This window comes from Dasypus novemcinctus, chromosome 9 (genome assembly GCF_030445035.2).
Source record: "Dasypus novemcinctus isolate mDasNov1 chromosome 9, mDasNov1.1.hap2, whole genome shotgun sequence".
In the NCBI taxonomy this organism is placed as follows: domain Eukaryota; kingdom Metazoa; phylum Chordata; class Mammalia; order Cingulata; family Dasypodidae; genus Dasypus; species Dasypus novemcinctus.
The window spans coordinates 131,005,882-131,019,790 of NC_080681.1; the positions used below are offsets into that span (position 1 = coordinate 131,005,882).

At 50.2% G+C, this 13,909-nt stretch overlaps 1 protein-coding gene across 1 annotated transcript in view; it reads left to right on the plus strand.

Annotated features, from left to right (window-relative positions):
• The first annotated feature begins 7,104 nt into the window (after nt 1–7,104).
• CFAP74 (cilia and flagella associated protein 74) overlaps nt 7,105–13,909 on the plus strand; it is a 115,811-nt gene continuing 109,006 nt past the window's right edge. The window contains 1 exon segment of the mRNA XM_071217179.1: nt 7,105–7,288. The gene's annotated coding sequence lies outside the window, so the exon portion shown is untranslated.

Here is a 13,909-nt window from a genome sequence, read left to right on the forward strand (position 1 = left end):
GGAGCCAGGTAAGACCTCCTGTCAGGCAGCATTTAAGCTGAGACTTGACTCGCAGCCTATGCGTCAGGGAAAAAAAGAAAGGGAAAAAAGCCAGCTCCATCTAGAGCCACAGAGGCAGTCAGGTAGAGAACAGAATGTGCAAAGGCCCCGGGGCACGAATGGGCTGGCTTGTCCAAAGGGAAGTGAGGCCAGCGTGGCTGTGACGCAGGGAGGCAGCATGGAGAGAGGCCCGCGGGGGCTTCTATTTTTAATTGGCTCTACTGAGCTATGATTTTCATACAGTGAGAGGCACTAGTTATAGGTGTACAGTGTGAAGTTTCGGGATACACGTGTGTGGATAAGCCCCGCCAAGTCGTGGCATTGCACATTCCAGCCACCTCAGCGAGGTCCCCCGCCCCTTTCCAGCCTCCCCTCCCACCCCGCCCCAAAGTCTGCCCACTGTCACGACTTTCGCCTTTTCCGAACACACACCAGGGCACCACCCGGGCTGAAGGTGGAGTGGGCAGCCTCTCAGGTGACCCCCCCGGCCCTACCTCCTGGTGGAATTCCCTCCCCTTGCAAGTGCTCTGCACCCAGCAAATGGCCCTAAGGACAGAAAATGTCAAAAGGGACAGGGCGTCTGAGATTGGCACATAAAGACTTGGGCTCACTGACATCTGCTACTGCGATGACGCCAATGCCAGGTGGGGGCTGACAGAGGAGCTGAGGTCAATCTCCAGCAGCCAAAGCAGCACTGCAGCCTGCCAGCCACCGCCCCAGCTGAATCTTGAGGTGACACGCCGACCGCTGCTCCCCAAGGCCTCAACCCACAAAAACTGCGAGGTCATGAATGTCTGAAGCCACTCAGCCCTGGGGTAGTTTGTTATGCAGCAGTGGGCGACTAACACAGCCGCCTCCTGGGGACTTGGTCCACTTAGCAGAGCACTTTTGAGGCTCATGCACACTGTTGCGTGCCATCAGTGTACTCTTTATTGCTAGTAGCTTTCCATCGTATGAGCAGCCCATGGTTTAACTGTCATCTCTTGATGGACGTGCGGGTTGCATCATGCTTGGCTATGATGAAAAAAACTGTTTTGAACATTGAAGCGCAAGTCTGTGTGTGGACACGTTTTCAATTCTTTTGCGTGAATGCCTGGGCATGGGATTGCTGCACCGTCTGAGGAATGCGTGTTTCCAGAGCCCCAGTGCCATTCTGTATCCCCACCAGCTGTTGCTGGGTGTCGTTGCCTGCAGTTGGTGGAGCGAGGCCTTTTGATGTTGGCCACTGGGTGGGCAGGGGGAGGTAAACCCACCTGTGTCTTCCTGTGACTACTGACGCTGAGCACCTGTTCATGAGCTTACCGTGTGCGTTAGTGAATGCTCGTTCAACTCTTTTGCCAACTAAGAAGAAATGTGGTTTCTGCTCTTCCTGGTGAGTTGTGGGGCCTTTCTGTACCCGATGCACGCCTGTCCCCATGTCTGTGGCTCATGTCCTCCTTGGCTTGCATCTCGGAAGAGCCCAGGTCTTCGGTCTTGACGAAATCCATGTGATCAATTCCCCTTTATGGTTCATGTCCGGCCCCACCGTGGCCTGGGCACGTCCCCATGTGGCAGGCTGGGCAGCCGCAGCAGTCTCCTGGTCGTTTGCTCCTGCTCCAGGATCGCTGTCCTTGGCTGCCTGCACCAAATTCACTCCCCACTCCATCACAGCCAGGGGCAGAAGCTTGCCTTCCTTTAGTTCTTTGTAGATTTTTATTTTTATTTTATTTTTAAGGGGTACCAGGATTGAACCCAATACCTCATACACGTGAAGCATGAGTTCAGCCACTGAGCTACGCCTGCTCTTGTAGGTGTTTAAATAACTGTGCTGAGATACAATTCGCATACCATGATATTGCTTTCACTTTGGAAAGTTCTAGGTTGTCAGCATGCTCTCTTCTTTCGGTATTTTCAAGGTTGCAAGGCACCACATGACCGTCTGCTGACGTTCTTTCTTGCCCTGTGAAATATGTGTTTCTTCTCTGGTTGTTTTTAAGAATTTCTCTTTATTACTCATTTTCATCAAATCGATTATCATGTGTGTTGGTGTGATTTTCTTTATATTTATTCTGCTTGAGGTTTGTTTGACTTCTTGGATCTTCACATTTGTAAGAGATGGGGATCAGTTTAGTTTTCACATAAAGGTAATATAAAGCAGGAAGAAGAAAATATTAATTAATGTAACCTGGCAGCCTACTGCCTCAGTCTCCCAATCCCCAGTTAAGCAGGAACAAAGGAAACCAACTTAAGCCAGTCCTATAGCCAGAAAATAAAAAGGATGCACAAGAAAGGGCTAAGTCAATACCCAATCAGCACTAAATTCCATTCCTTATTTGTCAAAAGGATCAGGTAAAAGCCAAAACAGTTGGAAGGTAATGGGGGAAACTGTTAATCTTAAACTGGGGGACTTGCGCGGCTAAATCAGGCCTCTCGGGCAGGCTGTAACCTCTGAAGTATCCATCTATGGATAAACCGAGGAAGGGCTTGCGTGCTAGGCTTAGGGGTATAAATTATACCACTTTCCTTTGTTTGGGGCAGCAGCCACATGTTCTGTTTGTGCGCCCATTCTTGTAAGATTGAGAATAAATTCTTTTCTTCTCCACAATCAGCGAGACTTCTTTTCTTCCAGAAGATTTCTTTCTTAAAGGTTCAAGTTTGGAAATTTCCAGGCACTTTGGCAGTGAGTTTTCACCCTCCTGTATTGACAGAGCCCAGGTCAGGACACCACTTCTTTTTTTTTTTTTTGCCTGAGATGAGTTTTGTACATATGCTTTTTTTTTTTTTAAAGATTTATTTATTTTATTTCTCTCCTCTTCACCCCACCCCACCTCAGTTGTCTGTTCTGTGTCTATTTGCTGTGTCTTCTTTTGTCCGCTTCTGTTGTTGTCAGCGGCACGGGAATCTGTGTCTCTTTTTGTTGCATCATCTTGCTGTGTCAGCTCTCCGTGTGTGCAGCACCATTCCTGGGCAGGCTGCACTTTCTTTCGCACTGGGCAGCTCTCCTTACAGGTGCACTCCTTGCGTGTGGGGCTCCCCTGCGCGGGGGACACCCGCACACGAGAACAGCAGTTGGAGCCGGCTGTTGGGAAGTTGTAGGGACACCTTGAAACCTACGTGTGCATCCCCCCACCCTCCCAGACACAGGCGCTTCCCACAGCCTGCGTCGTTGCACCAGCCACCGCTCCCCCAGCTTCCTACTGGTGGCAATCTCACCAGCGGGCCACCGTCTTGTGCAAATGATCTACTTGCTGCTGGGACGGGCTCCCCGTTGCCGGCCGGCCGGTCAGGGACCTGGGTCCCAAGCCCATCTTGCTGTCTGCGCTCAGACCACGCTGGTGCCAACTCTGCTGATCTGGGTCCTCTGGAAAGCAGACCTCGAGGCAGCAGTGGGAGTGCAAAAGTGGAACTGGGCTGGGAAGACCTTTAGGCCCCAGCACTGATCTGACACCTGTGAAAGGAAAGTGGGAGGAAGCGGGCTCGGGCAGGGAGAACCTGACTGCAGTGTCAGAGTGACCAAGTTTCAGCCAGCCCAATGGAGCAGAGGCTGCCCGGGAGAGGAGCCCTCTGTCGCAGATTTGGCCAGACCCCGGTGCCCCTGTCAAGCTCAGCCACTGGGGGCATTCCCAGAAGGACACTGTCCAGATCCCTAAGGCATGGCAGCTAAGTACAGCCTGCTCAGCTGGACATGAGCTCTTTCCTGAAAGGAGCTCTGAGGGGCTCCCTCCGTGGCTGCTGCCACTGTTTTCAGAATAATAATTTGGCACCCTGGCACCCTTCAAAGGTGGCCAGTGAGGGCTTTACTTTTTAAAAACGAGCTCATGGATACTACCATGTTTGACGTGTGTAAAGTCACTGCAGTTACTTCTTTTGATGCTCAAATTATCTTGGGTTTGACCAGTGGGAGCCCTTTCAGAATGGCTAATGAGTCATTCTGACACAATTCTAGATTCTGTGAGTTTCCTTTCTTCCTGGTACGATAAGAGGCTCCAGGATCTGAAAGCACGTTTTCTGCCTCAGATTTGGAATCAATCATTTTTCAATGATCGCAGAGTGGCGACTCCTACTCTCTGGCTCGTTGGTCTTACCAGGTCAGCTAATAGGGAGGTGAAGATGGTCAACCACCACACCAGGGAGCCGAAAGTGCCTACAACTGTAAGCAGAGGAATTGCATCCAGCATCCATGGGGGATCTAAGCCCCCTCTTGATCTAGAGGTGGAGGGGACATCGTCATCCCAGGGTCCACAGAATGAAGGAATAAAATATGGACTAGAGTGGACTTACTGGTATTCTACTATAGAACTATTGTGACGAGTAATAGAAGAAATTTTAGCATGAGGTGGAGGAAGTGGCCACAGTAGTTGCCGAGGGCAGGGAGAGGGACGAAGAGATGTGATGTGGGGGCATTTTTGGGATTTTGAGTTGTCCTTAATGATATTGCAGGGTCAGATGCTGGACTTTATATATCCTGCCATAACCCACTGAATGTACTGGGGGAGAGTGCAAACCAGAAGGTAAGCTATTATCCATGTAGTGCAGCAGTGCCCAAAAATGTGTTCACGGAGTGCGAGGAGTGTGCCGCAACGATAAAGGAGGTTGTTGGTGTGGGAGGAATGGGGTGGGGGGATGGGGGTATACAGGAACCTCTTATATTTTTTAGTGTAACAGTTTTTTTGTGATGTATATATCTTCAAAAAAATACAATTTACAAAAATGATGTGGTGGGGGGTAGGGAGTGGGTTATATGGGAATGTCTTATGTTTCTTGTTTATTTTTTTTTGTCTTTATTTTTTTAATGTTACATTAAAATACCCCATATACATAAAATACCCCATATACCCTCCACCCCCCTCTCCTCACTCCTCCCCCCATAACAACAACCCCCTCCATCATCATGAGTCATTCATTGCACTGGGTGAATTTTTATGTTTTTTAATGTAACAGTCCTTGTGATCTATTAACTTTAATTTTAAAAAATTTAAAACAAAAAACAAAAAACTACAATTTCGTTTAGTGGGGACTTGCATGCATGGACCACGATCTGGGCTAGGAGTGCTCCTTGCTACTGGATTGGTGATTGTTTCCAGGCCACTGCAGTCGAGGAGAACTTTTTGCAATGATGGACATTTTAAACATCTGCAATGCCTGAAACGGTAGCCACTAGCCACACGGAGTTATTGAACATTTGAAATATGGCTACTCCAAGGAATGAAATTTTAAATTTCATTTTATTTTATTTAAATAGCAACATGTGGGCAGTGGTTACCTGGCTAGACAGTGACGTTCTAGGTCTTTTCCATGAGCAGAGCTAAGAAATACTTTTTCTTTGGGGGGGAGGTGCTCTTTCATTAGAGAAGTTGTGGGTTTACAGAAAGATCTAAGTACATTTTTAGAAGAGAAAATGATCATTAATTCATGCTATTTCCCATTCAAACCCAGGAGTACAGGGTTCTTACTTCTTATTTTATATTTTTATGCCTTTTTCAAAATATTGCTTCCTAATAATACCGTAATTACTTATTTGCTTTCATCTACTTCATATTATAATTCCAGAATATCAATATTATTACTAAGACCAGGATTATCCTGAACAATTTATGATTTACTTGCAGTTCGTTTTGTCCTTTGGATATAGTCCATTAGACACATACAGTGAAATCACGGGGCTTTAAATTCACTTGGAATCATCTTTTTCTGCATGCTTAAGCTCCAACTTGACATATAGTTAGATTCACTTGTTTCATTCTGCTTTCAATTTTTAGAAATTATTTTTTCTATTTTGATGTATTTTTGGTTTTATAATTACACATAGTTCCAAAGCCAAATGTGCAATGCAGTTAGAAAAGTCTAGTTTCTATTCCTGTCTCCTCCAGCCCATGCTTGGTAACCATTTTTATGTTGCTGTTTAATGTAAGAAAATATAAAGGTATATTCCTACTGTCCTCTGCCCCCTCTTACATAACAGACTAAACCTGCTGTTCTGCATCTCGATTTTTCCATTTAACAACATGCCCTGGAAACCACTCCACAGCAAAATACAGAGGCAGCCCTCGCGCCCCTCGCAGCGGCGCAGGTCCTCGGCCGGCTCGGGGCGGGCGCGGCGGGCGCGGCGGGCTCCCTCCCCGGCTCTCCTTCCCTGCGGAACCCCAAGTGCACAGTCGCTAACAGAAGCGTCAGAGACGCGCTTTAGCATCTTCGGGGCTGCTTAGGCGGGGAGACGTCCATAAGCACATCGCCCAACTATCAAAGCCTAGAGTTCCGGAGAGGCCCTCGTGCAGGCGCAACCACGGGGAGGCGAGGGCAGGAGCGAAGCCCGCCACTCGGCGCGTCCCTCGGAGGTTGCCGCGCGCCGGGCCTGTCGCGGGGTCTCGGCTCTGGCGCCCCCCGATAAAACCAAGGACCTCCGGGCCCCGCTGTGCCACAGGAGCCGCTGGCCAAACCTGGGGAGTGGCCGGCAGGGCCGGCGGCTGAAGGGCTCGGGGCTCGGCCGGCGCAGGGGGTGCGCCCCCTTACACCTGCGCCGGGGGCCCGCTGGACAGTGGGCGGCGGAGAGGGACCATCTCGCCCCGCACCCCCACGTCGCCGCTGCAGCCACAGAAACCGCCGCGGGCCAGGCAGGGCAGGCAGTGAGAGAAGGCGGCCAGCGCAACGGGCGAGAAAGCGGACCCTGGGCCTCCGGGAGGGCAGCTGGGGCTGTGGAGAATGCGGCGGGGCCGCTCCCACTCAGCCCCAGGCCCGCGCGGCCGCGGGACCCGGGCGCGCTGTCCCGGCGCCTCCCTTTTCAAAAGGGACGCGCGAGACCCCCGTTTTAAAGGGGTGCGGGCCCTCGGGGCTGGTGGCCCAACTCCAGGCCCCTCCAGCCTCAGCCCTGGGACGCTCGGGCCGCCCCCAGGGCCCTCAGCTCCGCCTCCGCCTCCCGACCCGCCCCGAGCCCGCGCGCGGGGCCCAGGAGCCCGCGGCCGCCAAGGACAGCGCCTCCTCGCGGGCTGGGGGAAGGCGGCCGCGCCTGCGCCTGCGCAGGAGGCGCGGCTCCGTTGGGACGAGCCATCTGGCCGAGCAGGGGAGCACGCGCCTGCGCAAGGCTCCTCCCGCCGCGATGGAGCCTTCGGTTGCCACGGGCGACCCCAGCAAACAGCGCCAGCCGCGGCGGCCCCGAGGAACCGCCGCCGAGAGGCCGTCACCTTCCCCGGGCCGCCGAGGGGCCCCACCTGCCAGGAGCTGCTGCTGAGGGGCTTCTCGGCTGGGAAGCCGGCGCCGCCCGGACCCCCAAGAGGTGGGTGGGTCGGACGCGGCCAGGGCTGCGAGCTCGTCCGCCCGGGAACCTGCTGTCGCCTGGGTGGCTGTGGCCGCCCTCGGCCACTGGAATCGCACGCCTCGGCCGCAGAATTTCTGCAAGAGCAATAACTTTGTGAATGCAATTTGCGTCCCCTAGTTCCGTGCAGGGACCCCTGGGCAGGGTGCAGCTTCGGATCAGGCTTCTGCTCCTGGTTTTGAAGCCGATGTTGCAATGTTGTTTTAACATTTATGAAAACGTTGAACAAAACCTGACGGTAAGGTTGGCTTGTAAAATCTGGGGCCCTTGAGTGTCTGAGGAGAGGAAAGGGAAAGGATTACTTGTAATCGCAAAGTCATTCAAATTTGACTCTAAAATGTTTAATTTTTTTTGTTTGAAGTGGGTGAGCCTCTAGTATTATGCTTCCCATAAAATAGCATTCATTTTAGCTGCATGAATTTATTTATTTCTTTAACACACGTTTCTTGGACATCTACTATGAGCCAGGAACTGAAGTGGGCAGGTTCAGGTGCCCACAGCTTTAAAAGAAGTCCCGAGTGTGTATTCTCTGCGTACACATGGTGCATCAATTCATGCCTACTGTTTAAAGACTGTTTAAAGACTGGTCATCAAGAGAGCAAGCCTCCGGGGCCACCGCCTAAGTCAAGAAGTGGAACCTCATCAGCACTCCAAGGTCACCCCCTTCTTGGCAGCCACAGACCCCTCCCTCCGAGGATGGGCTGACTTTTATGAAAATTAGTTTCCTTTAAACTAATTTTCTTCAGTTTTACCATCTATGTATGTGATCCTAAATAATATAGGTTTTTTTTTAGTGATTTTAAACTTTATATGAATGGAATAATACTCTAAAAAATGTTTTTTTTTTAATTTTTAATCAATCCCAAACTTACACAAAAGGAAATGGTGCTGCACTGAAAAGTTTCCTTTTCCTAAGCCACTTGAGAGTGAGTTGCTTACACAAAGCTCTAATACCCCTGCCCCCAAATACCAAATGTGTTTCCTACAAAGAAGGAAGTTCTCCAACACAACTGTAGTACAACCATCAAAGACGGAGATTAACACGGGCACGTCACTGCCATTCAAGCGTTCACCATTGTCCTAATGATGCCTTCTGGTGCCTAAGACCCGCCTGTGATCACACGTTGCGCTGTGTTGTCCTGTCTCTTGGAGTCCTTCAGCCCGGAACGTTCCTCGGTTTTCCTTGGCTTTCATAATCTGACACCTTTGAAGGTTATAGGCAGGTCATTTTGTAGAAATTTTCCTCCATTTGGATTTCTCCTCTGTTTCTGATGATTCCTGTTGTGCATCTCTGCCAGGGACATCACAGAGGTGGCGCTGGCTCTGCTCGCTCCGTCCTGTCAGGTGGCTCCAGGCAGTTTGTCACAGTATAGCTGATGTTCATTTCCAGCGCTCCATCAAGAGCACAGCTGCCAGGCTTCTCCACTGGGAGGTTCCTTGTTGCAGCAGTGGGACATTGTTTATGAATTCCAAAACTAGATATTGGATTATGTTTGTAAACTGGTCTGTTCCTCTGGGCATATTAAATTGCATTGGAGTCAGTGGTTTCACTTTTACTCAAATTATGATCAGGGCTTTGATTGGGCAACATTATTAGGATGTTGAGTCCCTGCCCCCTTGGTGGTTGGGGACTCACAGAGAAAAGACATGGCAGAAGACAGAGTGCAAAGTTTTGATATTGGAGCCCTGGGAAGTAAACACACAGAGAAGCAGATACAGGAGGAAAAAGAGAAGGAAAAAAGGCCCCATTAGATACAGCAGAGGCTCCAGGAAGAGAGATGAGCTGTTGGCATGAGAGTCTACAGCTGGCCTTGTGGACAGAGCAGAGCAGCTGAGCCTGGAGAGGAGCAAGCCCCAGGGAGAGAGAGGAGCCGTACCCCAGCCTACAGCTGAGATGGGAAGAAGCTGGGACCTGAGCCCTAAGAGGAAGAGGAAGTCTGAACCCCGGCAGACGTCAGCACCCATCTTGCTCCAACACAAGGCAACAGACTTTGGTGAGGGAAGTAACTTACGCTTTATGGCCTGGTAACTGTAAGTTTCTATACCAAATAAAGACCCTTTATAAAGCCAACAGATTTCTGGTATTTTGCATCAGCACCCCCTTGGCTAATATACTTGTTTTCCCTTTTAATTAACGATTATATTGGGCAGGTACCTTGGGACTATGTAATATGCCGTTCTTCCCCAGCCTGTGCTCACAGGTGGATCCCTGCTTCATCCCGTTTGGGCTCTGATGCCCAACACTGGACTGCCTGCCCCCGGTAGGGATGCCATCCTCCCACCTGGGTTCTGACTCTCCACTCTGGGCCACACCCCCACGCATAAGCATTTGCTTCACCCTGCCAGCTTCTGACACCCCACTCTGGCCAGTCAGACCCTGCTGCATCTGCCCAGCCTGGAACACCTATTTTGAGAGTAAAGAGGAGGGGAAGAGGGAAACAGATTTGGCTCAACTGATAGAGCATCCATCTACCATATAGGAGGTAGAAGGTTCAAACCCAGGGCCTCCTGACCTGTGTGGTGAGCTGGCCCACGCACAGGACTGATGCACGCAAGGGTGTCCCCCACGTAGGGGAGCCCTATGTGCAAGGAGTGTGCCTCTCATGGAGAGCCACCCCACGTGAAAAAAGCGCAGCCTGCCCAGGAGTGACATCGCACACACAGAGAGCTGAGAGCTGACGCAGCAAGATGGTGCAACAAAAAAAGAGACAGGTTCCCAGTGCTGCTGACGATAATGGAAGCAGACACAGAAGAACACACAGCGAATGGACACAGAGAGCAGACAATGGAGGGGAGGGGAGAGAAATAAATAAAAAATAAATCTATTTAAAAGGGGGGGAGGGGAAGAGGAAAAGCTACGTATGTTCCTTTGTGTCTTGCCTCCTCCTTCACAGTTCCGTTCAGGAGATTCACGCACTTGGTTCATCCATCTCTGGTGCCTTGTCGCCTTCCATTGTGTGAAGCGGCCATTCCCCGTGGATGACCACTGGAGTTGTTTCCAGCACCGCCACTGTTACGAACACCACTGACGTCACCTGTGTTTAGTTGTAAGAGTTCTGTAGGTTTCTCTCAGAAGAGGAATTGCTGAGGCAGAGGTGGTGGGGGCAGAACAGTGACCCTCCCCCAAGATGCCCACATCCCAACCCTTGGAGCCTCTGGCTATGTTCGTCATATAGCAAAAGGGAATTAAATTTGTGGATGGAATTAAGGATGCTAATCAAATGACTTCAGGATGGGGAGATTAACCTGGATTATCCCGATGGGCCCAACGGCATCATAAGGGTCCTTTAAGAGGAAGGAGGGCGGCAGAAGAGAGAAAAACAGACAGAGGAAGTGAGAAAGACTCAGCAGGTGTTGCTAACTTTGAAGGTAGAAGAATCGAGACTTGAGCCAAGGGAAGCATGTTGGCCTACCAGAAGCTGGAAAAGGCAAGAAAAGGGATTTTTCCAGAGAGTTTCCAGAAAGGAACAGAGCCCTGACAACACCTTGATTTGGGGCTTCTGCCATCCAGAACTCTAAGATAATAAATTTGTGTTGTTTGAAGCCACTAAGTGTGTGGGAGTTTGTTACAGCAGCAGTTAGAAAATTAATACAGAGAACATGTATATTTTCAACTTTACCAGGTGTTATTAGTCAGCCAAAGGGGTGCTCATGCAAAGTACCAGAAATGGGTTGGTTTTTATAAAGTATTTATTTGGGGTGGGAGCTTGTAGATACCAGGCCATAAAGCATAAGTTACTTCCCTCACCAAAGTCTATTTCCATGTGTTGGAGCAAGATGGCTGCCGACGCCTGCTGGGGTTCAGGCTTCCTGGGTTCCTCCCTTCCAGGGTCTTGCTTCTGTTTCAGTTCAAGGTTCCTTCCTGGGGCTTGCTTCTCTTTCCTCTGTGAGCTGACTTCCCAGGGCTCCAGCTTAAGACTTCAGCATCAAACTCCAACATCAAAACTCCAACATCAAAAAACCCTCCACTCTGCCCTTTGCCATGTCTTTTATCTGTGCCCTAATGACGTGGCGCAATCAAAGCCCCAATCATACCTCAATCATGCCCAGGTACAGACAAGATTACAAACATAATCCAATATCTGTTTTTGTAATTCATAACCATATCAAACTCTATAGCGGGTAATGCCAGACTCTTTTCCAAGTGGTTGTCCCAGTTTTCATTCCCACTTTTAGTGTGTGAATGCCATCCACATCTCTGCCAGAGCCTGGTATTGTCAGGCTTCTAATGTTTTAGCAAGATTGATGTTTATATAATGATATCCCACTGTGGTTTAAATTTGCATTTCCCTAATTACAAATGAGATTCAGCACCTCTTCTTGGTTTGTTAGAAGTGTGACTCTATAATATCATCCAAACCAGGATACTTTTAGAGCTAAAGGGAACACTGTCCCTACTAATGCCAGAAAAAGAGGCATGAACTGGGACAGGCTGACAAACTGGACACAAGGCTGCCCCATTTATTATCCACTTAAAAGTCCTTTATTGTAAATAAAGTGCCTGTTAAAGACTTGTGCCCATTTTGCTATTTGGCTGTCTCTCTTTATTGATTTACTGATATTCTGCACACAATCTTCATGGTAAATCCTTGTCAGTTATGTGTTGTAATTATCTTCTACTTCGTAGCTTTTCTTCACCCCTCTACGGTATCATGTGGACGAAAGTTTTTCATTTTAATGTAGGCGACTCCTCCAGATTTCCCTTCCTGATGAATGTTTTTGGTGTCTCTTTTAAGAAACCCTGAGGCCGTGAAGGCCCCTCCCCCACAAAAAAAAATTGTACGAGAGTGTGGTGACTTGGAACATGTACCCAAGAACGCCGCGTTCTCCACCTGTTCCTGAACCCAGGGTCGAGAGGACCTTCTGACGAGGTTACTTCAGCTAAGGTGTGGCCCAGCGGAATCAGGGTGGGTGGGTCTTATGCTGTCACTGGAGCTTCATAGAGAAGCCACAGAGAGAAGCCATGGGAAGAAGCCAGAACCTGGACAGAAAGGAGACGATGCCGCCGAGGGCACTGCCTGACCCCGAGCTCGCTGGCCAGCCAGAGGGCCCTGCGGCCGGGGCCGCCCGCCGCCCGCCTCAAACCAGCGCCGGTCAGTCCCGGTTGTTAAGCCAACTGCGGTATTTGTGTCAGCAGCTGGGGAGCCCAACAGTCTTGCTTTCAGAGCTTGCTGATCAGGTGGAACTGATTCTGGGGGTGATGCTCTCAGCATGTTGCCTGAGAGGTCGGTCCCCCCAGTGCTCGGCAACTCCATTTTGTACTATGTGCTGGCAGTGCTCGTGGGACCTCTGGCCCTCTAGCCTGTTCCATAGTGCTGTTTGTCCCTGTCATAGCCCCAGACTGTCCTAATTTTATAACTTTATAACAAATACTGATACATGGTCGGTCACCCCTGCCCCTCTGATTTTCTTCGCACTTGTCTTAGCTATTCCTTTCCCTTTGGTCCTCCACACACATTTTAGAATTCACCGGTTAAGTGTCCCCATCTCCCTCCCTCGCACAAATGCACACGCTGTGACTCCAGCAGGGCTTTTAGTGAACCGACAGACCAACCTGGAGACCCGGCGTCTTGGCAACGCTGAGTCCTCGAACATGCAGCTCCTTTTATTTTTATCTAGATCTCCTTTAAAGTTTCTCAGTGGGGTTTTATCATTTTCTCTGTAGACTTCTTCCTCATCTTTTGTTGTATTTATTCTTAGGTATTTTTAGATCTTTTTTTTTTTTTTGAAGTGCCGGGGGCCTCGTATGTAGGAAGCTGGTGTTCAACTACATTGGCTTCCCTGAGTGGGTTTTTAAGTTTGTTTTAAAAGATTTATCTATTTATTCGGCCCCCCCCCCGCTGTTTTTGTGCTCACTCTCTGCTCTCTGTGTCCATTCGCTGAGTGTTCTTTGTCTGCTTGTCTTCTCTTTAGGCGGCACCAGGACCTGATCCTGGGACCTTCCTGAGTGGGAGAGAGGCACTCTATCTTTTGCGCCACCTCAGCTCCCTGGTCTGCTATGGCTCTTATCGTCTCTCCTCTGTCTCCTTTTTTTCTTCTTCTTTTTATATATCCCCCCCTTTGCGGCTTTTTTTGCTTGCTGTCTGCTCTCTGTGTCCATTCGTTGTGCGTTCTTCTGTATATTTATTTATTTCGCCCTCCCCCCCTTGCTGCTTGCTTGCTGTCTGCTCTCTGTGTCCATTCGCTGCGTGCTCTTCTGTGTCTTCCCTTTCTGTTGCGTCACCTTGCTGAGTCGGCTCTCTGCAGCGCTTGCGGGCCAGCAGCACTCTGTGGCACCAAGGCAAGCGGCTCTCCACATGTGGGCAAGCCCGCCTTCACAAGGACGCCCCGGGACGCGAACCCACGGCCTCCCATATGGTAGACAGGAGCCCGACTGATTGAGCCACAGCCACTTCCCCTGTGTCTCTTTGTTGTGTCGTCTTTCTGCATCAGCTCTCTACACGGACCAGCACTCCTGCGCAGGCCAGCATGCCACGTGGGCCAGCTTGCCTTCACCAGGAGGCCCAGGGAATCAAACCCTGGACCTCCCATATGGTAGACGGGAGCCCAATCGCGTGAGCCACATCTGCTTCCCTTAAGTTT